The sequence below is a fragment of the Coturnix japonica genome, chromosome 10 (genome assembly GCF_001577835.2).
Source record: "Coturnix japonica isolate 7356 chromosome 10, Coturnix japonica 2.1, whole genome shotgun sequence".
Taxonomy (NCBI): Eukaryota; Metazoa; Chordata; class Aves; order Galliformes; family Phasianidae; genus Coturnix; species Coturnix japonica.
In genome coordinates this window covers 16,788,389-16,812,265 of record NC_029525.1, presented here as the reverse complement: position 1 = coordinate 16,812,265, position 23,877 = coordinate 16,788,389, and the positions used below count along the sequence as shown (strand labels likewise).

At 42.6% G+C, this 23,877-nt stretch overlaps 1 long non-coding RNA gene across 2 annotated transcripts in view; it reads right to left on the bottom strand.

The window, feature by feature from the left end:
• The window catches only part of LOC107319000, a 44,176-nt gene extending 22,704 nt beyond the window's left edge, over nucleotides 1-21,472 (bottom strand). For both annotated transcript variants that reach the window (XR_001557597.2, XR_001557596.2), the window contains exons 1-2: nucleotides 21,239-21,472; nucleotides 17,939-18,032 (exon numbers count right to left, since the gene is read on the bottom strand). This is a non-coding gene — a long non-coding RNA (uncharacterized LOC107319000). The remainder of the gene's footprint in view (nucleotides 1-17,938; nucleotides 18,033-21,238) is intronic.
• Nucleotides 21,473-23,877: the final 2,405 nt, after the last annotated feature.

The window sequence follows — 23,877 nt, the reverse complement described above, 5'->3', positions numbered from 1 at the left end:
CTTCAAAGAGCTGTTTTCACTGAAGACTGATGAAGAAGTCTGTGCAAGCTAAGGACCAACACAAAGCCAAAGCCATCTTCAAAATCAGAAGTGCCCTTCCAGGCTTCCTCAAGCTCTCACATTCATCCAGAGCATTTCTCTCTTAGAAAAACACTATTTCTGCATCAGACAAGGGGGGCTTTCCACTAACCAGAAAGACTGAGTTTGAATGCCATATGTTCCATAAACACACTTTGATAATTTTGATGATCTGTTAGTTATTTCATTAGCATTGTGCAACTACAAAGGGTGAGAGGCCATGTGAAACGCCATAAAACTTTCAGAATGCTGTGGAGGAGGGGAGGTAGGAAAGGGAGGAGGAAATGAATGAGCCTTTGGAAAGTAGTGGGGAAAATAATACAAAGTATTACTATAATTCAGTTTTGGTCACACTGACAGGGTGAGCAGGTGGACGCTTTCAGATACAGATGGATATTTAATAACTGCAAAGGAAAACATCAACACAACATAACAAAAGACTGAAAAGCGAGAGATCCTGTTCTGTGATCCGCTTTAAGTGCTGCTGATCCCAGAGCATGAACCACAGAACCAGCAGCACGCAGGGTGCTCGCTGGCATAAGGACTGGAGCAGGCTCTCCCTTTGCAACACTATTGATCTGAAAACAACAACAAAACAAGGAGGGAAGTGGTAAAACTGGGACTGGGGCACGCAGCCTGTATGACTCATTCCCCAAAGCAGACTTTTAAATGTCTCACAGCTGAGAAGCAGGCAGCTCAGAGTTACTGTTCAGAAATTCAGTATACAAGGAAAAAAATCACTGTGCAGTTACATGTGGCACTACAGCTGCCAACAGTTTACATTTTCTAATGGTTGGAGATTTCCAGCAATACAAACTCCTGCAGCCTCTCTGTAAATGTCCTCAACACGTTTTATAGAATAAGCAGAAGCAGAAAAGGAGCTTGCACCAAGGCCAGACAGTCAGTAGCAGATTTGAAAAGATCCAGAGCTCAAAAATATTGCAGAAGCTTAAGAACACTTATTTCATGGCACACACAGATGTACCCAACAGCATCCACCACCCTTTGTGACCTGTGTCAGCAGCTTTCCATCCAAGTCAGGATTTCAATCAGAGAGGAGCAGAAGTCTCAGACATTCATGGCTTTGCATCTCTGACAGCCTTATCATATAATGCATGTTTCACAAGATGTGCATGCTTTTAAAGCTTCGGTTCTTAGAATCAAACCTCTACTTTTATTCTTATGGTTTGGGGATTTATTTATTTCTCAGACTTAAACTCCTACAATATATTTTTGGAAAAGAGACCAGCACCATCACCTAATAAAGAGAACCCTCCTGTTATTTTTAGATGCTCGTTATTTCTGTGTGCACCTCATGGTATTAATACATTGATTTAAGTTGACAGCACCGGGAACAGCGTGGCGGATCCATTCTAAAACATCCAAAGAGTCCTTCTGAAACAGAGCCAGATTTAACTCTTTCCCACTCACAAAGTGCCCATCAGCCATTCATATGGCAGGATCACCATCGTGCAGCTCATCTACCCCATCAAGTTCTGCAAATACCAAATGACAAAAGAAACAGGAAACAAAAAACGTGACAACATCTTATGGACTGTGATCTCTTTGCAGGAAGTGATTCCTGACAGAGTGTGAGTGAACCAACATAAATGAAGAAAAGGAAAGGGGAGAAAAAATAATGACTAAATGTCTGCAAGGCCTGTTAAGGAACTGGCTCTCAGTTCCCCACTCTGTCTTCTAAGCCATGTTGGTTTCTGCCACCCAACATCAGATGAAAAAGGCTCCACTTTGGGTGCCCCGGTTAAACAAAAGAGCAGGCAGGGCTGCAGACAGACAATATAAACATTCTGGTTTGGTTTTTTGGCATCTGTAGTACACAGCTTTCTCATATGTGTGTTTACACATGTGCACACACACCCACTAATAAATACAGACTGCTACCTTGAGGGAACAGCCAAAAGGCTCCAAAGCAGTGACCTGCTATGATTGTAACCATATCACGTTGAAACTGAAGTGAGCCTTCCCCTTCCCCCTCCTTCCCTTTCGCATTCCTCATGCACTCTGAGCACAGATGGCCAAACCCAGGCACGGTATTAGGAACTTCCACTCTTTTAAGCTACACATTAATGTAAATGAGCACTCGCTTTGGTCCGCAGCATTGTGTATGTTTGCAAAGAACAGAGGAACCAATACAACACATCTGCTCCCACTGCTGCCACAACACTATTTCTTTCATCTGTTTGAGTTTTGGCTTCTCTGAGAGGAAGTAATTGGCTGTTAATTACGGGGGCTGAGAACTGGTCACATCACAGAACTGTGTTTGCAAGCATGATTCATGACAGCATCATTTCTCAGCAGCTGTCAGCAGTAAAGGCTCGGCACTTACATGAAACTGTTATAGTATTATACCAGCAAAGAACGCAGACAAACGCTGTGCACAGCTGAGAAAGCAGCAAACAAAATATTTTTTAAAAAAACCTTTATTCGATAGAGAATCGACTTGAAACACGCTGTTTCTCAGGAGAGGTAAACAATAACCCTGCCAGCATGGCTTCCCGGGCCACGAAACTGAAATCCAAGCTCTTCAGATGTCCTCCCCAGAGCTGGATGAAAAATGAAAACCTTTTCTCATTAATAGCTGGACATTCTAAACTTGTTCTTAATAATCCCCAGTCTGTCTCTGTTCTTCTTGCTTCCTTGTCTTGCGCTTAAATTGTTTGGTCCTTGGGGAAGACATTATGATTTGTTATCTTCATATAGCCCCTAGGAGATCTGGCCCAAACCCAGGACTACAGTATTTAAAACCAGAACAGTCAGCCTGCATCAGATCAGCAGTCCACACAGAACAGCATCCTGTCTCCAGTGACTCCCAGTAGCAAACACTTAGAGGGGAAAAATGCAAACATCAGAGTATGTGTGGACTGAACCTCTTCCTGACTGCATTTTCCCTGCTTCCTGCTCGCAAAGCTTCCCATCAACAGCTTAATAAAAGACAAAGGATAAGAGAAAAACTGATGCAATTACAAGGGTGCATCAGAGAGAGAAGTTAAAACCCCTGGTGTATGAGCAGCTGGGGCCCCAAGACTGATGCTGCCATGCTCTGTCATGGGTGCCCCGTTCAGAGGGAGCTTTGGCAAGCATGGGAAAGCAAATCCTTCAGTGCTGGCTGGCAGCTGTCATCACCTGAGGAGCTCCAGCTGTGCGGCTGGCAGTGGGCAGGGCAGGCTGAGGGGCTGAGCTCATCACACATCCACCAGTGTGCAGCCCCCAGCAGCACAGAGGACAGTAAGGAGGAGCTGTGCCTTCCTCAGCTGCACCCATTGCTGGCAGCAGGAACTGGTGAGCCCTCCACCAACCCAGCTGAACCTGCTCAGAAATGTCAGGCAGGCTTTTTTTGGAGCACCAGAAGTGTGTTCCTGGAGAAATTTTCTCTCTAGAATCTGTTAGTGCAATGCTTATTGGAAGAGTGGGCTGCACACTTAATTTGTCATAGCTCTAACTCCAGATTGGGTTTCCATGCCATGAATAAAAACAAGAAGCTCCATGCAAGCTCTAGGCAGCTCTTCTCAGTGGCAACCACTAAAGTTCCTACTGCTGCCAACATGACTACCACGAGGCAGAAAATGATACGAAGGAGAGTCCCTCTGCCCCACTTAGTCACCAGCGACTGTGAAAAACAAGGTGACCCCAACACAACACTCACAGAAGAATGCAGTCTTTTATAGGAAAGGAAAATGCATTTCTATGGACTTCAGACTTTTTGGTGTGGTTTTACATATGCAGCTCCCTGCAGGATAATTGATGCTGGGGAAAAGCCTGGTTTGCAGCAGGCAGGAAAAATTAAGGCATTCAAAGCAGCCTCATTTAGTGGGCTAAACCAAAATACCAGGACTTGTATGTAAAACACAAACAAGAAGAAAGGAAAAACAATGTTATAAAAATCTCAGCAACTGAGCTTAAAGAGAGCTGATAGATAACATCTCTAAACGACCCTCCCAAGCATGGCCTGAGCCTTTTTTCCTGCTGATTTCTTTCTACTTCAGAGGAGAAACCGAGCACAATGTTTTTGTCAATTCCCAGGAAACTTCAAATTCAGCACTACTCATTTCAGGAAAATGAGAGCTTCACAAAGCTGAAGATTAAGATATACTGCCCTCAATAGTCTGCATGGGGAAAAACAGAAGACTTCCTCATTTTTATGAAACCCCTCTGTCCTCAGTAACAAAACGCAGTCTCACTGATGAGGAAATAACTGTCAGAAAGAAGAAATCCTTTGCTCACAAGTCAGAAAGTGAATCTGGATCTCTTGATATACAGCTCAGTGCCCCGACTCCAAGACCATTCTTTCACTCACTCCCATATCAAAATCTATTCTCTGCTGATCCCAGCAAAAAGCCCTCAAACCTTCTGCACTTCCCATGCTTGAATTCCAGGTCACAAGCTGTACTGGTGCCTGGCCTGTAGTGGCTGAGCAAGCAGGAGTTGCTAACACACCTCCAGTTACAGTGCTTGGCTGCACACTGCTCTCACAAATGACAGCAGCCACTGGAAGTGAACTGCCACATTTAAGTGGCTGCCGCTGTGTTCTGAATACAAATGATAATATTTTTCAAGACTACACAGTGGCAGACCTGTGGCATCCTGATACCAGGTAACAGTTGTATACTCAGCTCACATGGACGTGCTTGGGTGTGTAGTTAAGTTTGTTTCTTTCCTTTGCTGGTGAGTGTGAGCTAGAAGAACTGGAGGTGCAGAGCTCTCAGCCCTGAGGAGAATCATAGGCTGGGATCTGATGGCAGCTGACCTAAGCAGGACTGCGTGGTGACCAGCTCCTGAATCATAAGTCTTTGTGCAATTTTGGGGTCAAATAATTGTCATCTCCAAAACCAGTTCCAGTTCCCCAGTACTGAGAGCCACATCCTTGCGTCTGCCCAAGATACTTACTGTGCAGGCCCAGAGAGCAGAAGGAAAGCAACTCTGACACCCCATGGCTTCATACCAGCCCACTCCCAATGCCAACAAAAATAAATAATAAATAAAAGCAAAGCACTGAGGAAAAGTGGTAGATAAATCCTGAAGCTGGATGTCTGAAGGACAACAGGCTGTTCCTGCAGGTCTTCCATAGAAACTGCACAATTGTCTGGATGTGCAATGCAAACCCAGCTGGGAATTCAGCCTGTAAGAAATGCACGACAGACCACACTGCAGCAGCAGCACAGGAGTTCAAGGCAGCGCTATCTGACTGACCAGAAGTTGACCTTGTGAGGTGAGAGGTGCACTCAGTGCCCTAGAGACATTGCCTGCCCACCCCACCTCCATTTCCACGAGTAGTAATTTTAGAGATGTAGCTAACAGCAAACATCTCAGCTGTATCATCTGTAACCAAATCATCACAAAGAAAAACAGCATCTTCAGCAGAACTTGGAGGAAATGTGGATGGTTCCTTTCTGCATTGAGTTATTGGAAAGGTTTTAATAAACACAGATGTTGGAAATGGATGGCTACAGTGTAATCGTGTAGGAAAAGCCAAAGGTCAAAATCTCCCTTAATGAAGACCTGAATACCATGCAATAGTCCCAAACAAGTGTGGAAGAAATACAAGTGTTACAAAGAGAGGAATCACGAGGGTCCAGGTGTCAAAGATCTTTGTTTTCCTTTTCTTTGTTTTTAAACAAAGTTAAGAAGAGCCCTGATCAGAACAAGCCTCGCTCTGAGCAGTATAAGCAGCATAAGCAGCTTGAGGGACCTGTGTGGCATCTGAATCACCTCTGCAGACTTTCGTATCCAGCTTAAAATGATGTTACCCAGGTATGTGAAGTCTCTCACTATCACTTATATTCTTATTTCATAGTTACTGATCTTGCAGGAAGTGCTTATACATTTTAGTGTCAACAGGGACAAAGATGCAGATGCAGGGAGAAAGAGGAGCTTCTACTACATTTTAGGACCTCCCCCCTCTTTGGGGCTTTCATTCACTAATCACAACTAAATAATCCCCAAGAAAAAAAAAAAAAAAAACCAGTTATTTTTGCCAGTCCAATATCTCTATTATGCCAGTGAACCCTGCTGAAGAATCCAAAACTCAGGTAACTTACGAATACATTTGTAATATTCAACAAAATAATAAATTCAGCACATGACACAGGAAATAATAATCAGATGATCTCAGCCCCAGAAGCATTTCACTGCTGTGGAAATGCCAGGTTGGAGAGTTCATGTGGAAAAGGAAAAGCCTTGTAACTTCTCCAAACATCAGTCATCACTTCCAGATACCTCTAAATATGGCCATTCATTTCACACTGCAGGATATTGTATTGAAAAGCAAGGCAGGGCCAACACAGCACCTTCCACCACTAAATATGCGCTGCACAAACCTTAGCTAAGTGTGTTTTTCCTATTTGGAATAGGGCTCTTTCATTTCCAAAAAAGAGCTTCGTGCTTCTCGCAGAGCAAAATATTTATAGCCACATGCAGAAAAATATAAAGAGCTTGAAAAAGCAAACCCGGAGGTATTCCAAGATAGCTCCATGACAAATATAGAATGACTCATCCACCTCTTTCAATGAAAATGTTCATCCTAGATAGATCAAAGGCACTAAGCACACCAAGCCCTTTTTGCTAAACCTGGCAAGAAAGTAGAAAAGTTTTCAATCAGCAGTCACTTAGTGGGAGGTCTGTGAACAAATGAAAGCCATAAGATGCTGGCACATGAAAGAAACCATCCCCTACAGTGCACAATAGGGACAATGTATATAATCTAAGCATAATTTCTGAGGAACAGAAAGTTTGGATGAATATTTTTGCACGGCTCTCCCGGATGCCATATGGATCTGATAGGAGCAGCTACGCTTGATTTTTTGCTACAGATTTTCAAAGATCTTCACGCTGCCTTTCATTCACATGTTTTCAGACGCAGCTTTGAGGGCTGGGACAATTGCAGCCTGTGATCTCATCGTCAATTCACTTTTGAGGCACTTGCAGCCTTTGCATGGACACCTACCAGATGCATCTTGCTGTTAGTGAGCCTCTGCACATTGTTCTGTTTGCCCACATTTCACTGCTGGAGCTCCCACCTCTCCCCACTACCACCAAGTGGAGGCAAGTAAAATGTCAAAGCCTCATAAAAATAACACGCTTACAGCAGAACCCAGGGCTAAAGCTGTCTTTGCATGGGTGCAGCCATGTGTGGTGCCAGCACACATACATGCTGCATGTTCCTTTACCTTGGGAGTTCCTCTACAGTGGTCCCATCACCATAAAGCAAGTGGCTCATCAGAGCAGAAGGGGTCAGGCCAGGAGAAATGCTTGCAGCACTCGTTGGTCACTAATTCAGTGGTCCTGTGCTGTGCAGCAGTTCTTTGCTGTATGTCTGCTGCCATTCAGGCCAGGAGGAGCCCACCTCATGAGGAGCACAGCCAGCTCAAGTCACCTCTGCAGGGTACAGGCTTCAGAAAGCTCCATGCAATGGCTGCCCGTAACTTCAAGAGAAGCTGGAATTGTTAGCCTGGCACTTCAGAACAAGTGGTGAGGTGTTAACCCCACACCAGCAGTTTTCTCAAAAGCAAAGAAAAGCAGCTGTGAAAGGTGAACACAGGTGCCCAGTTCACACACAAGTGCTGATGTTGAACCCCCCAAACAAGTGCTGCTGCCTGGGCAAGTCCTGCTGCCACAGCAGTGATTTCACACGCTGTGTGCTCTGGGAGGATGGCAGGACAGGAGTTAGCCCTCCTCAGCAAAGAAGAAACAGAAATGCACAGCCCTGGGCAGAGAGTGTTCCATCCCCAAACGGAGATGGATATTTCTGTGTAATAAAGGCAGCGTCTCATATTCCACTCACTGAACACTTTACTGCTTGTAGGAAATGGAGAGCAGGCCCATTCTGCGCAGCTTTCTCTACTTGCCCACTTTCCTTTGTCCTCCCACTTCCCTACTGTTGTTTACCACTTGTAGCAGTGGAGTCAGCAGGCCAGAAGACCTCTTTCCATCCTACAGGGTGGCTCATCCGCAGCCAATGAACAACCAGAGGGAGTGGGAGAGAGCAAACTGTCCACATCTCTCCTGGTGAAGGAAGTTCTGCCAGACCACAACGCACAGCCTGCAGCTCACTCTGCGCTGCCACACTAGAAAAATAAGGAAGGGGTGACGCAGCCGTGCATTAACACCAGCCTGACCAAAGCATGGCTTCAGTCCAAGTGTTTAAATAATTTGTACTGATAAGCACACATCATTTGTGCTGGGGTGCTCAAAGCCCCCCAGTGCAGCACTGCCAGCTCCTGCCACTGAACAGGGAGCTTTGGGGAACTTCACGCTTCATTGTGAGAGCAATGCATGGAAAAAAGCTGAGTTGGAAGATTCTCGGTTTCTTGTCTTGCTAAATTCTTGGGGCCGGTTTTAAACATTAACTGTGCGTAATTGCTTACTGAAGAAGGGAAAATCCTGACAGCAATATCCTTCTTATTCATAAAGAATTCACACATTTTACCCAATTCTGAAACTTACCAACCAGGCTTCTGGAAGTGATTTTTTTCCATGACCTTAAACTTCACCAGTAACAAACTGTTTGCAAATTTCTCTGGGTAACATTTGCCTGCAAAGCACTTCGAATTTATAAACTTCTCGTACAGTTTCTGACATTTATCATTGCTAAAGTAAATGGAAGCAATGGAATCGGCTATGCATCATGAGTAATATAATGCAATACTAAAGGACACCCAGAGGAGTACTTCAGAGGCTAAGGAATCTAAATCATACACTCGGTGCTGGGAAACTGTATAGGAAAATGTGCAGCACCATTTCTTGGTAGACTGTAGCTGTCACTGCTCAGTGTTATGTGAGAGCCGAGCACGCTGCCGATGCGCGGGGTTACATAATTGACAGCAGTGATTTACTATTTATGTGAATTAGAAGAGAAAGAAACTGTGGAAAGAATTTCTAACGAGTGATCACAAGTGTTTCCACAGGGCTTGCCACAGCCAGGGCTAAACAGAACCTTACAGCACAGCCGGGAGATGGTTTTGGGCAGACAAAGCAGGGAACGCGTTCGGTCCACACAGGTGTTCCCAGGCAGGCAGGCAGGCAGCCTGCTGCATCCTCGGCGCTATACCTCTAAGTCCTTGACACAGAGAGCTCCCTCCTTTGTGACTTCTAACTTCTTTCTGTTGTCCTCCATTGCCTGGCACAAGTCAAAGACTCACAGACACTGAAGAGATGAAATGGGCAGAAACCAGAACTCTTTGAATGCACATTTACAGACACTACAGCATGTGCTGCATTTGGCATGTCACTAGGCAGCAATCTCAACTTGTCTTCGGCAGGTGTGTGGTGTATGCACGTCCTGCAAAATGTGGCCACCTTTACCTTTGTGAGCACAGGGTTTGCCTGGATGGAACATGTAAGCTGCAGCCACGTGCCAGGGTCCTGCAAGCACCCAGCAGCACGGTTCCTGCAGCCACACCACACGACGCTCCACTGACACGCACAGATCAGGGTAGGGGGATACATGTAAAGCATCTGCTGCAGATCAGACCTATCTGACCAGGTAGGGAGACGGGCTGCACACCCTGTGCCAATGCAACATTTCCACCTGGGACATCCCAGCCAAAAAAGAAACAAATGTGATAGAGATGGAAGTTCTGTACATACATTCTTTCTTACTCATTGCTTCTTACACATATACACAGAAATATACAGAATTTTTGAGTAATCGTAACTGTACTCAGATTAAACTTTGGAACTTTTTTTCCCCTCCTCCCGATATTTTTTCCTTTGCTCTGTGTTTTCATCTCCCTGCTTTCTCTTTCTTTCCCTCTTTTTTTTTCTCCCTCCAGTCCCACTGAAGATAAACACAGGATCATGATGTAAGAAATAACTCGCCCTTTCCATTCCTCTATTCCTCCTCCAAGCATCTGCAAATTCTATTAGCTGAAATGATGTGGGACACTGGGATGGATGGGGGCAGACGGAGAGGCGCAGACAGACAGACTGCCCGGTAGCGTCTGGTAGCCTGGCACTCGCCGGCTGCTTGGTACAGAGCTGCATCTTCCTGGGGAGGAGCTTTATCAGCATCGTCAGCACAAACCCTAATTGCGTTACAGAAATTGTAAGATGAAAATGAAAGTTTAAATTACTTCAGTGTTTATCTTCATTTGTATATATTTGGCTGTTAACAAGACGCACACACACACAATACCACCCCCAGACAAACTATGGGAGAATTAACGATGGAGGAAGCAATACAAACTGAAGAACAGTCAGCTGAGAGCTCTGCGGCCCTCAGTGCTGTGACTGAAGGCATTCTGCATGATGGAAGCACTGCTCACCCACTGCTGAAGCTCAGTGCCTTCGTGCCAACACAACGGCCATGATATAATCAGACCTCTTGGGAAAAAGTAGTTTTGGAGGACTCTCTACACTGCACCATGAGATCTTGGGATGTAGATCTGCTGTAGTAAAGGTGTACAGGATGATACCTGAAGTATCAGTTGAATACAACTCTCAAAATACTATTTAATTCATGTTTGTGTCTTCAATAGCAAAATGTATATTATTTTTCTAATAAGATAGTCAAACGTGTTGCTCTTCTAGGTTTATTGTATGCTTTACTAGCAAATTAGAAGCTTCTGAAGTCACAAAATTGATTTTCAGAGCGCTGTTTTCAGGCTTTCTATTTTATAATGCATTCCTCACTGTCACAATTACAGGAGAAATGTTTGAAGGAAATTAGGTATGACCGGTCCAGCGGCTCAGCGTACAAAGCAAACAACAAGTCTTGAAAGTATACCCATCTATTTTGAGGTTATGGCCTTTCAGACAATCTCATGACTTGGATGGCATTTTTGCTTTTTGAAAGCCAGCAGTTGGATTTGCAATATAACTCTCCACAATTATTTCCTTAAAATCTTTGCAGAAGACGCGTGACAGAGAGCAAACAAGCAAGCAGTCTCATGTACAGCGTGAACGCCTTGTGCTTCCCTGTTCTGTTGGTTTTATGGTATAAACACATTTATATGTAAAGCCAGCAATGCTTTATTAGATAACCAATAGCACGCATCACACTGCAGCTAGTAAATAGTTCTATCCCAAGAAAATACATAATGTGAGGGAGATTGGGCCTGGCTGGCATTATTATTTACAGGCAAGACTGCACAGAATCTTTACTTCTAATTATAGCTGTGCCTGGCCAAATGGGAACTTCCCAGGCAGGATGAATGCACCAACACTCAGACAATGTTCAAGTCATTCCCCCAGCTCCCAGAAATGAACTGAGATGAGTGGCGCAGTCTGTACCCTAATCAATATCACCAGTTCATCTGGAAGGAAGGAAAGAGCACAGGATCTGCTCCCTCCTAACCCTGCCTGATGAGCAAGGTGGTCAGTTGGTCTCTGCCTGCAGATTCAACAAAGCAGCACTGCATGGCTCCCAGCAGTGGGGGTGCATTCTCAGCACTCCTCAAAGCCACATATCCCCTCCCCTGCCCCCTTGTAAACTGATTAACTTCAGTGGGATGAATCTGCTCACAAAATCAGCAAAATTATGCAGTGAAAATAAGCATTCGTACATGTTAACTCAGGACAAAGCAAAACCAAGACCCCTCTATTTTCCTTTGCTTGACTGAACAGCTGGGATTTATACCAATTCTCATTTTCAAACTGCAATTGGTATTTAATCTGTTACCAGGCAGCTTCTTCTGAAATTATTTTGCACATGGATCAGATGCAACCCCCATTCCCTGAATTAAAGAGTAAATGAGAGCACCATCTGGCCACTCCTCGTCTGATTCAGCCCCAGCGCCTGCGGTGGTATTCCAAAATGTGAGGAATGCTCACCCAGTAGACTCCATTCACATCCTCCCTCCTATTGACTAAAGCTGCTCTGTCCCCTTCTGGGCTGCTTTATATAAGAAGTTGGTGGGAAGATGAGGGCTCTGAAACCTTAACCGTCTTCAAATGTGTGTGTGTGTGGTCTGAGCAGGCAGCTTGTGCAATGAGAAATGGGAAGCCACTAAAATGATTCTGCTTCTAAATATTTTGACCTTTATTGACATTTATAAGTAGCAGGCAGCTTAATTACCAATTAAAGGAAGTTATTAGCTACAAAAGGAGCCTGTTCTTTTTTTCTTTTATGGCTCCTTTCCCAAACCAGTGCTGCTCAGATGAGATTTCTGTGGCAGGACAAGGCAAAGGAGCTCAGGAGACCTCAATTGCTTCACAGTTAACCTTCACAGCAGCCACTAGAGAAGTCAAAGAACTTCCATAAAGTGGATACTCCAGAGAAAGCACGTTCAGAACAACACACCCTCTGCTTCTGCTGGTATCACAGCCTTGTATTACAGCACTCCCACAGTTTTCTAAATGGGATTGCTTGGTGGGCATTACTGCCGGATTGTTTGCTTTCATGCACACTCATAAACAAGGCCTCGTCCTATTCAAATTATTGATTTTATGTTGGCTCTTTAGTTGTTTTGAGGTTTGGGGTTTTTTTTTATACACAATATGCATTCAGAGGATGGCCTGAGGAGCTGCAAATATACATGAATGGACTACTAACCCCGATGCAAACTGTTAAAACAACTGCAAGTTCCACCCCAAAGATGGCTGCATTCCTGCAGCAAACAAAGCAGTTCCTTGAAGCCACCCAGACTCCAAATCTGTCACCAGGATTGAATTGGTGGGAGCTCTGTACATGCTTATGGCCCCACTAGTCTAATGTGATTGCTGGGCAATGGCACTTAAAAAATATCTTGATTAGAAAATATTTATCAAATACATTTATTAGAATGACCAGTGTTCTCCTGTAATTTTAGAATACCTTTTAATAAATACAAATGAGGAGAAGAATATACCTAGATTTCAGTAATGAGTGCTCTAATATCTGAATACCTTTTAATAAATACAAATGAGGAGAAGGGTATACCCAAATTTCAGTAATGAGTGCTCTAATATTTGCTTTTTTATCTAATCTCCTGCTAACCCGAATTAAAAATCAGCTGGCAAAATAACTGCCCAACTCTGACCACTCATTATTTTCCACTGTGTAACCCAGATCAGTGTTGTTTGAAGAGTCTCTGTACATGAAGGGAAGAGCAATACATACAGGAAAGGCAAAGAAAGACACTTAAAGCATTTTTTCCTCAGTGGATGAGGAATCCCAAGAAGCAGCTTCCCCAGTGACGAGGAAAATACCTGCATGGTCCACAATGCATTTCAGAGCATAAGAAAGAAAGAAGCGATGGAAGTTTCAGCATTCTCCTAGGCACAATATTTTAGCTTTTCATCAGTGCTATTCCTGCATCTATCAAAAGAAATCCCATGATACCCATCTATTGACCTCAGTGTCCAATTTTCCAGCATAGTTCTGGACTCTCTCAAGGAAGACATTTAACACTATTTTCCATTCTCTGTGCTTTGTCCCCAGGTCCTCCTGTTTTGTTTTTTGTCTTTGTCTGCATTCTGTACACTTTCTATACTAAGTTTGTAAATCAACTACAGTTTCATATTATATGTGTGTGTGTGTGTGTGTGTGTGTGTATAAATTGCAGCCTATTTGGAACTAAGAGTTTGATCCTGCAGTCACTAAAGTCAAAGGCAACAAGGGCATTGTGTTCAGTGGGAATACAACAAACCCAGAGTTCCTGGGCAGTATGTTTTTAATCAGGGAGCCTTCACATTTAGAAAGGAAATAATTTGCATCATATTAGTATTCATTGTCCACCTACACAGGATGGGAAATTTACTGAACAAAAAGGTTAAGTGTGTCGGTGCCAAAAAGGTTTACCCGTTGCTCAGTCAGTCACAGCAATATAAGTGTCTCAGCTGTACCTGTTCCAGGAAATGACATCAAAAACCCATGCACACATGGCTCAGGGGAGTCGGACCTGTTTCTAGTGGTACATGAAAGGTCAACCGAGATCACTGTGTGTATTATTTCATCCCTAGAAGAGTCCCAGTGCACCAAGAACAAAAATAAAGCTCAATGAAAGAAGGTAGTAGAAGTGAAGCTGCTGCAGGTTGCCTGATATGGCATATTCAAGTATGTCACTTCAGATCAACAGGGAGATGCCCTCCAGCAAATTGTTTACTAGGGGACCCTGGACTGGAAAAGTGATACAACAACTCTTTGTGCGTGTTATAGGAAGGCACGTGGTGTTCATGGTGCAGGACGGCTCTGTCCAGCCTGGGGGTCACTGAACCAGCTGGATTTGGAGTCAGTGTGACAAGGGGCTTAGTGTCAGAAGCACATCGTTTACTGCAGAGACATAACCCGCTTCACTGGAAAACTGTAGGAAGACCATGAGGCAGTTATTTGGGTGTTTTTTTTTTACAAGATGAGGTTTGTACAAGGTTTCTTCCTATAACAATTTATCTAATATTAGACATTACATCTGATTAAAGACTGAGATTAGATTTCAAAGTGAAAAGTACCTCATGGTACATCATTCCACTAACGTTTTGAGGCAGTTCAGGACAACAGCACGTCATACACCAAAAAGCCCGTGTCTTCCTCGAAGATGTCTCATCCCTGATCATCTTTCTCCTCTGGCAGCTCTCCTGGCAGCTTTTCCTTTACCAGCTATTGCAGGAGGGATAGAATGGGATCCCACGCCCTGTGTGAACTTGTGGTTGTCAGATGCCCGAGCAGAAATTATACTCAGAGCTATTTTCTTAAGTATTAGTAACAAACCAAGCTTATGCAAACATCAGCCAAAGTAGTTGCTGATGTGAAGACGTGGAAGAGTGGATCAAATCCAAGCTTTCAACAGCAAACAGGTATCAGTAGGAAAAAAATATCTGCCTGAATTTTGATGCCCTTGAACAACTCAATAAATCACATCGCTCTACATACACACCTTGATAGGAGTCAGACAGCAGTAATTGGGCAGTGGGCTCTGGGAGGAAGGAAGTAGCTGGTAAATGAAGTAAATTAAACGCAAAAGAGAGGGAAAAAAAAAAGAAGAAAAAAAAAAAGGAAAATAAATTTGAAAAAACTAAAACTCACAGTTCTGCTGCAGAATCATTCCATTCAGCCTGGCTACAAACACAGGCAGCTACAAACCCATCTTTCATCTCCAACATAAACATAGATTTGGTTAGACCAGCAGTAACACAGGTTGAGATTTTTAGGAGATGACATAAATAAATGTATTTTTATATTTCCTGACCACATTAAGCTTGAAATCAGAGTTCTAAACTGCGAGCCACATACTATAAGGCTTCTAATAGCCAATAAATTCCGAGAGTCACAGTGAAGCAATGTTTTCTCCTTAATGGTACATTTTGCTGTGGTGTATATAAATACAAGGGGACTTGTTTTTTTATGGATTCAAGATTTTATGTAGCTGAACATGATCATTCAAAAAAGGTTAAAGTTCTCTTAGGAGGACAGCAAGATGGAAACCACTTCAGAAGGCACGATGTCAGATTCCAAATATTATTTCTACACGGAAAGACGTTAGTAAGGAGATGGGGGAAGGCTGGGGATAATTACTTTCTCCCCAGAAGGCACAATTCAGGAGAGCAAAAGCATAGCTAAAACATCCCAGCTCAACATCACCACTGTGCTCCTCAGTTCCTTTCCCACTCTCATACATTAAGAACACATTAAGCAAGCTCTTACCCTGCCCAGTGCATCCACTCCCTATTTGTAAAGCAGGGATTATAGTGCCAGAATTCCTTTAGGTGGTGCCAAAGGAATGAACGAGTTTAGAGAGTTACCAGTAATACGTAGTGCTAAAATACTTAAAATCTAAAGGTCATTTTTCATCTCAAAGTCTTACAACACTATAAAGTGGAGATCATGATTACCCCATACTGAACACAACAGATGTAATAACTTCTGCAGATTCACCAAACGTGTCAGTAGCAAAGTCAGGAGTGATTCTCAGGTTGGCCATACAACCCTTAAAAGGTATCTTAAGCTTCCAGACCCATCGAAGGTGGCATCCAAGCTGATAAAATCTGACTACTGGCTAACAAGAAGCAACAGCTTGCTGGATTACAAGGCTGCATTTCAGCATGGCATTGCTAAGCAAGACCTGGCTGAAGGACAACACAAAGTCCCACGTACTTTGAAGGCAAGTCCTTCAGTACAGGACAAAGTTGTTTAGTTTTTGGATCTACCACTTTCAGCAGATCTCTTACAAAGAGACATGTTCCCAGTGGGGGTGCAATAAAGAGAGTCAGCGTGTACTGGCTCTACTGCCTGTTATTGACTGAAAGTTGTTGGAATAGCCAAGAAGAAAATATCCGAGCGCTGATGTCACTTCGATACAATTGCTTTGGAGGCTATTCAGTTTTCCTTGGGGCGCCTATTCATTTTTAGAGACTCACTGATCTTTGTCTGATGGCTGGAGTTTTATGACCAGAAAGAAATGAAGATGGCAGCTAAAAGCTTCACTTCACAACGAGAGAAATAATCCTTTTAAGGGAGAATTTCTCATTCCTAGCTCAGTTTAAGAACTAGCAGTTGAAACTGAGTAGATGGAATGTACCAGCAGAATATATTTTAAAACACCAAGTACTTTCAAATGCAAATTAGCTGTAGAATGACAAATAAAACAAAAATAATAACAGCTTCCCCACCCACCTACGTTAAGGTTGAAAGGTCAAGTATTTGCAAGCTGGAAACTCCAGAATTAAGGTTGCCTTGCCCAGTCCTAATTCACTTCTCCTGCATGATACAATTAAAATATATTTTCCCCCATGGCCTCACCCCTTTAGTGGGCAGGATGAACAGAGCTATTCAGGAATTCTTTTTTTACCTTTTTGAATCAATGTGTGGCCTTGGTTTTATTTATAGCATGCAGTTTAAACTCTTCGCTGAATACAGGATTATTCATATCCTTGTGGGTTTTAATATAACACTTATCGAGAAGTACTTGCTACAAAAACATTAACAAATGTCTCATGACAAAACCTCTGCCAACCAGGCAGGATGGTAGCATGGGTCCCTTAGCAGAAGTGCTTAATCAAAATCAGAGGACCCACAAGATTGTTTTGATTAGTATGAGATCATCTGATCGCAATACAGTGTATAATATATTCTTGCTTTTAGCAAACCAATGGAAACAAAACCCCATTTTCTGAGAGAGAGCTCCAAAACTTCCACTGCCACCAGTTTTGTGTTTGAGAAACCGCGTGTTTCCTGCCAGGGTCATCCACAGCATTTCCAAACCTCATTTTTCTGTGGTTTACAGCACTTCCTTCTAAGATCTCTTGTCAAATGACAAGCAAGGCCTAGTCTGGGGCTAAGCAATGTAGTACTATAGGGCTAGAATATAATCATTTGTAGTTAATGTGAATTTGGAAGATTCACTTTTAAATTTCTAATTTAAAGAAAAATCAAATCAAATCAATCCTTACTTTTATTTACTCACCCTCTTGTTTAGAAGTGATGTGCATGTGATTATGTATATACACCTAAAACCAAAAAGCAATCGTGTCTGCTACCAAAAATACCGGAAAAATCCTACTTTGTTTGTAGGATTGCTTGAACAAAACAGCACTAATGCTTTGAGTTGTTTTTTTTCCCTTTTTTCCCAGCAGTTAATCATCCATCAGCAAAGTTTTAAATAAATAATTCAGAGATTATATAATCACTCTTCTTGCAGACAAGACAATTTACATCCAACCTTTTGATTTGGATCAAAGTTACAAATCATATAATTCTTCTTTAGAAGTTATCCCTACAGGAAAAAAAAGTCACTTCAAGTTCCACCAGTATGAAAACCTTTTGAGAAATACAAATTTCAAGTTTATGCAAGCCTGCAATCCCACCTGCACCACCTCTCATTCAGATAAATCAGTTTATGATTCCCTATGTCATGCTGCTTGTTTTACATTACGCTCCTAAAGAAAACAGCAGATGTTAGAAATATTTAAGGAAAAAAGCCCACCAACTTACTGATCTGACAGCCGTCGGGTTCTCTCTTTTGTTTGCAGCACTTATCTCAAGCTGCTCCTCAGTGATTCTCTGTTCAGAGAAGAGGATCTGACGGCTGAAAGAAAAATGCACAAAGCTTACAGTTTATATCCACAAGTCTGGAAATTTGGCATGCCTGGAGGCTTTAGCATTATTATTATTACAAATATATTCTGGAATTTGTATTTTTGGCATAACCAGAAGGTTCGTTGTAAAGAATGTAGTTTTTTTTTACTTTTTTTTTTTTTAATGTGTTAAGTTAGCTTGGATCACTTCAAGTATTTCAGCGATGACCACAAGTAACATCATTTTTTTATTTTATGTAGTAAAAAGAAAGCTAACAAACATGACTTCAGGTATCACTTAGCAACAACTTTCAAAACACCACCATTATTATCTTAGGATGCAGCAACCTGAAAAACTGGCCCTCCTACAACCTGAGGTCGGTCTGTCTTGTTTAATTAAAGTTTCCTTTAATGAAAAATTATTTTAAAGTCAAAAAAAGTTTTTTTAAAGAAATAATAACAATCTCTAACCAGAGCTATTACTGTTCTGTTGCTGTTTTTAGAAGAATGTCATAAATTAAATACGTAATTTCTCTGCCTGTAACAGCCCAGGAGTTTAGTGCAGGGCCTCTGAGTTATAAAGGCAGAAGTTGATGCTACAGCCTCAATTGTCAGTGCATCCCCCCACCCACAACTGCTCTTCAGCAGTGCTAGATCTACATCTCCAACACTGTAACAGCATCAGGGAGCTTCCACTGCAAACACAGACCTCACTAACACTAAGTGTTGTATAAACACAGCCAGGAGACTTAAATTACCGCATCCTCCAAGAGATTGATGCAACTATTTTGCTGTTCTAGCAGGAGGATTGCAGGGTGTTTCACAGTTAGGTCTCTCTGGAAGGAAGGCTGTATTTTCAGACTTATTTTATAGACGGGAAATTCAAGGAGGACTGAGTATAGCAGCACAACACAACAAATGATGCTTTCTCTCTGAAAGCCAACACACTCTGAGCACTGAGCTGAAAGTTGCTGTGGCTCCATTTTTGCAGACATTATCACTAAAACTAACACACTACCACGGAAAATCATAGGTCTGATACCAGCATTTAGCTCTGTTTAGAAGCACACATTTCCTCAGCCTGACTGTGAGCCTGGAAATCATTTCTACCCACGAGCCACATGATGCTCTCAGCTGAGCCCAATGATTTGCTCACCCAAAGGAATGCACAGACATTTACTGATACACTGGGAAACAGAAGTCAGGGTCACTTCATCCATATGCCTCAGGTGAAGTAACATTTGCCATGGCTGCTATATGATGCACAAATTACAGAGTAGAATCATCTTGCTGCTAACATCTGGTCAAGTTTAAAACCGGAATCTTGTAAAGTTTCTAATTACATCTCCTCATGCTTTTCTGAACTTTATTAATCTCAGCTTTTTTTTTTTTTTTCCTTTTTTTTTTTCTTTTCTGATTCATAGCAGTGTTTCAATTAATTATTTCCATTATTACCCTTTTCACTGCCTGGAACAAAGAAAAAATAAAAGCTCGCTATGTTTTAACCCTTTACATGACAAAGCAACACAAACTTTCAGAACCTCATCCAAGTGATGCCGTAATTCACTAGAGACTTTCCACTGACTTAGCTTTGGATCAGTCCCCAAAACAAGGGAGGCTGTGGGACAGCAAAGCACTGGGACAGATATTCCACTTTAAGCGTATATTGCCATCTCTTATTAATCCCTTTAAGGGAGAGGAATTTAGTATGTTCTCATACGCCTGGCAGTGCTCTGCAGGGTGTGTGAGGACCGGTGCCTGGCACTGCCCTGGCCCTCCCAGCACCATCCATGCTGTGCAATGCTGCCTCTCGGTGGAGCTCAGCTACAGGCTTGGCAAGGCTGTCAGCTTTTCTCTCCAAACCTGAACAGAAGCAGAACCAGCCTGCCTTTAGCTATTCAGGTGTCACTTCCTTGCAATTTCTGTCTGCCTCCTGCATGTGAAAAGGACTAATGTCATAATCTCCAGAGTATCACCAAAGGTAAAAGCTGCTGGTAGCTGGACAGCCAGAAGCACAGAACCTGAATGTTTCATAAGCCAAGTTGAATATCCATCGAGAACAATTGCATGGTTTTGCTAATGAGCTAACTCAACTAATTGAATGATGAACTAATCCAATTTCTTACAAAACAATTCATGAACTCTTACTAATTATCAGATATTCAGCGCTTGGAGACCTTCATTAATTATCACTACTCCAAGTTGTTTTCTCTGTTTATGTTATATGTGCAGTGTAAAGATGGACTTGAAAAAAAATTTAGCTGTGACTTTTTGTTCATAATCACAGTAACGGGAAAAACTCCAAGAGCATTCTCAGTGTTTTGTAGTTGTCAAGACACTTCATTTTCTCTCATTCCAAAGCTTCAGAAGCTTCCTCTTTGTGATTGCAAACAGATGATGGTAGAGCATGCAATTAAACTAAAACAAGTAAATTCCAATCAGTAGTGGCCTGCAGCAGCATCTCAGTGTTCACATAAAAAAGAGGCCAACTCTTAGTATGAAGCTGTCAGCAGGAAAAGATAAATTAAAATTGATTTTTAGAAGCAAATTCACTAACCCTCATTGCACCCAGGAATATCTGTAACATCTGTCATTTATTATATACCAAGGCTGGGATTTTCAACCATCCACTGAGCCTGGGCATTCAAAATTCAGTATGCACCTTTGAATATACCAGTGAAAAATCTAATGAGTTCTTCCCATGGCGGAGAGCAGCATTCCACAAAAGGGAGAAGTTTGTGCACCTCTCTACATCCATCAAGAAGTATTATTAAGAATATAATATTTGGGGGCTTATGACAGACCGAGTGAGCTGGGGCTCTTCAGCCTGGAGATGGCTCCAGAGGCTAGTGGCCCTCCAACGCCTGAAGGGGGCTTACAGGAAATCTGGGGTGGGACTTTTTATAAGGGCATGGAGCAACAGGACAAGGAGAAATGGTTTTAAACTGGAAGAAGGCCTTTAAAATTTGAGGGTTCTGTACAACCGCAGTAGATTCTGCAGATTTACATCATCCTGCCCAATCCTTACAATCTTTCTTTGCATAACAGAGATGGTAGTTTCTCACATATATTAAGTTTTCCAGAAATTATCCCAGTAAAACCAGTGCTTTGTCATAACAGCTATTCAGAGTCACCAATGGGCATAAAATACAATAGTGTTAGTTTTCAAGCTAGTGTAGGAACTGCTAGATAAATATGGTGTAAGTTTAAGAGTTACCTGTCATGGTCTTATTTCAGGGATCACGTTTCAAACCCAAGATCTTCCAAAAAGAAAAGATGGTGTCTCTGCAGTTGGTGATGGTTTCGGCCAGTGCTACCATCACACTGCATCCCAGGCATCCTGGAGCTGGTGGAGTGGTGATGAGCCTCCTGGCACTCCGAGGGGATGCAGGATTGCCAGCACATCAGGTCAGCAGGCATTACGAGAAGCTGGAGAAAAAGCACATGGCAATGTGAGGTCCACCAGGCTTTACTGGGTAAAAGGCAGAGCAAATATTGAGTGTATCACTCTGGCTAAGAGTTTTTACATGGAAATAAAAATTGTTCTAGATATGGAAAAGTTGGCAATCGTTATTCTAATGTTAATGGGGAAGCCTGGTATGTATGTGTACGTATCTGTATGTACAGATACGAGTTAAAAACCAGGCATTTAGTGAAAAAGCCTGGTCATCGTGCTCTTAATCATTTCGTAGAGACAACAAAATGCATTTCCCACACTTCCAAACACTCCTTTCTGTCTTTTGAATGCATTTGGCCCTAGGAAACAGTTCTGGACATCTCGACTAACAGCTCCTCCAACTGCTTCAAATCAAAGCTATGTGATTGATTGTAAAGCAAGACATCCTCATTTAAATTACTTCCAATTTTCTATTTTTCTCTGAAAAGCAAGTCCAGGCCACTAGTACAGTTGAGTGATGGACAGAAACTTTCCAAACCCAGCTAATATAATGTAACGAAAGTCGTTTTGTAACACAGAAAAAATACGAGTACAGTTATACAAGTATTCCTGTTCCAAGAACAATTGTAAGTGGGTTTTGTTTTGATTTTGAAAAATCTCCAGTATTCCAGAGTAGCTGCAGTAGACCACACACTGGAAAAATGACATGTTTTTCTGGTCGCTCTGCAATAAAAAGCATTTTTCTCTGAGAGGCAGAAAAGGCCTTTTCAAGGTTGGAGAGGGAGCGCAATTGCAAGAATGAAAGATCAGGAGAGAGGGTTACAGTTACAGTTGCACAAGGATAATTTGGTCTGGGTGTCTGAACAGCTGTCAGGGAATTATGAACAGCTTCTACTTTATGATCAGGACGCAAAGACCTTAGGGCTAAATGCAAAATCAAGGAGCAGTTTAGTGGTACCCACTGTTTCAGGTGACTCTGTCTCTGGGTGTCGAGAGGTTTTGCAACATGAAGTTTAGCATGGATAGAAAATCAACTGAGAGAGCAAGGATCGGTTGGTTTCAGACAGGGGCTTTTGCAAAGGTTGGTGTGATCTGGTTACACACTAAGTCTGCAGCCAGACAATACATAAATACCTGCATCATTACAGGCGAGGCCCCGCTCCAGGCTGCAGGCAATAAACTGCAGATAAGCCTGAACCGAGCGTCAGCTGTGACTTTCTGCTGGCTTCACAACACCCTGCAGTAAAGCCAATTGCATAACCTACTTTCCAGGTTACTTTACTGCAGTCATAGGGCAATTTTGGACAGACTCCACTGACTACATTTTTTTTAACATTCTTTTTACTCACCAATAAAACAAAATAAAACGTTTTATAGCCTTGATGTGTTTCTGGCACATTTTAAAACTGCTGCTAATAAAAGTTTTCCAAGATGAAACGAGGAAAAAATGACCAAGCTGCAGCAATGTAAATATCTCAGGACTTTTTTTTTTTTTTTTGTAAAGTTGGGCTTTAAATCAGGAAACTGGGAGAGAGCATCACAGAATAAGACTGTGTTAAGAGAAGAAAACTCATGTAAGCCCAGCTTACAAAGCAGAACAGGACTATGCTTCTAGAAGCCATTAGTAAATGTAGTTTGAAAGAATCAGTTTCACATACATTGAAGGCTTGCTCTCTGACCACTGAAGGCAGTGACAATTTGCCAAGTGACTTCAGTGACATGTGAGCACACCCCTAAAGAAGCAAACTGGCTTGTATGCATTGGGCTGTGCAGGGAGGCAGCAGACTGGGCTCAGCTCTTCTAGCTCTGATAGATGCTCCTCATCACCTGTTAGGAGGAGTGATCTGTCTCTGTCAGTAACTACCTGTCTCCTGGCATGCCAGAACCTTAATTTTTGGCATGATTTTATGTGTAAATGTGCTATAACAAGAAATGGATAATGCACAGAGTTAATAAGCCTAGTAACTCCAGCATCACACAACGCTGCAGTGACTTGTACACACTGCCCTGCCCACCTTCTGCAGGAGAGAACACACACCAAATGCATGGCAAGTACTGAAGGTGCCTTAAGCTCCAAGCTCTTCAGCAACAGGCTGATTTATGTACACAGTACTGGTCTTTATGAGCACCGTTACTCTCAGAGCATGTTAGCTGGTTGGTTTTCATGCAACACCTTGAGCATGGTCCATCCTGAGCAGAAAGAAGCATAGCATGGATGAACAAGGGGCTCCTGACAAAATGCCCTCTGAGGTTCAAACGTGCTTTTCACTTCTGCCGTCGGAGGCAGCGAAACAACTACAATGGAATTAAATTATTCTAGGCTACCAGAAAATGCTTTCAAAGTTAATTCTCATTCGCGAGACTGACCACGAGAGGGCACCAGTACTGCTTAAAAAGCGTAAACCCAAGTGAATGAATAAATAGGAATTCGCTCAGCCTGTGAAGCTTCGAAGGCCTTG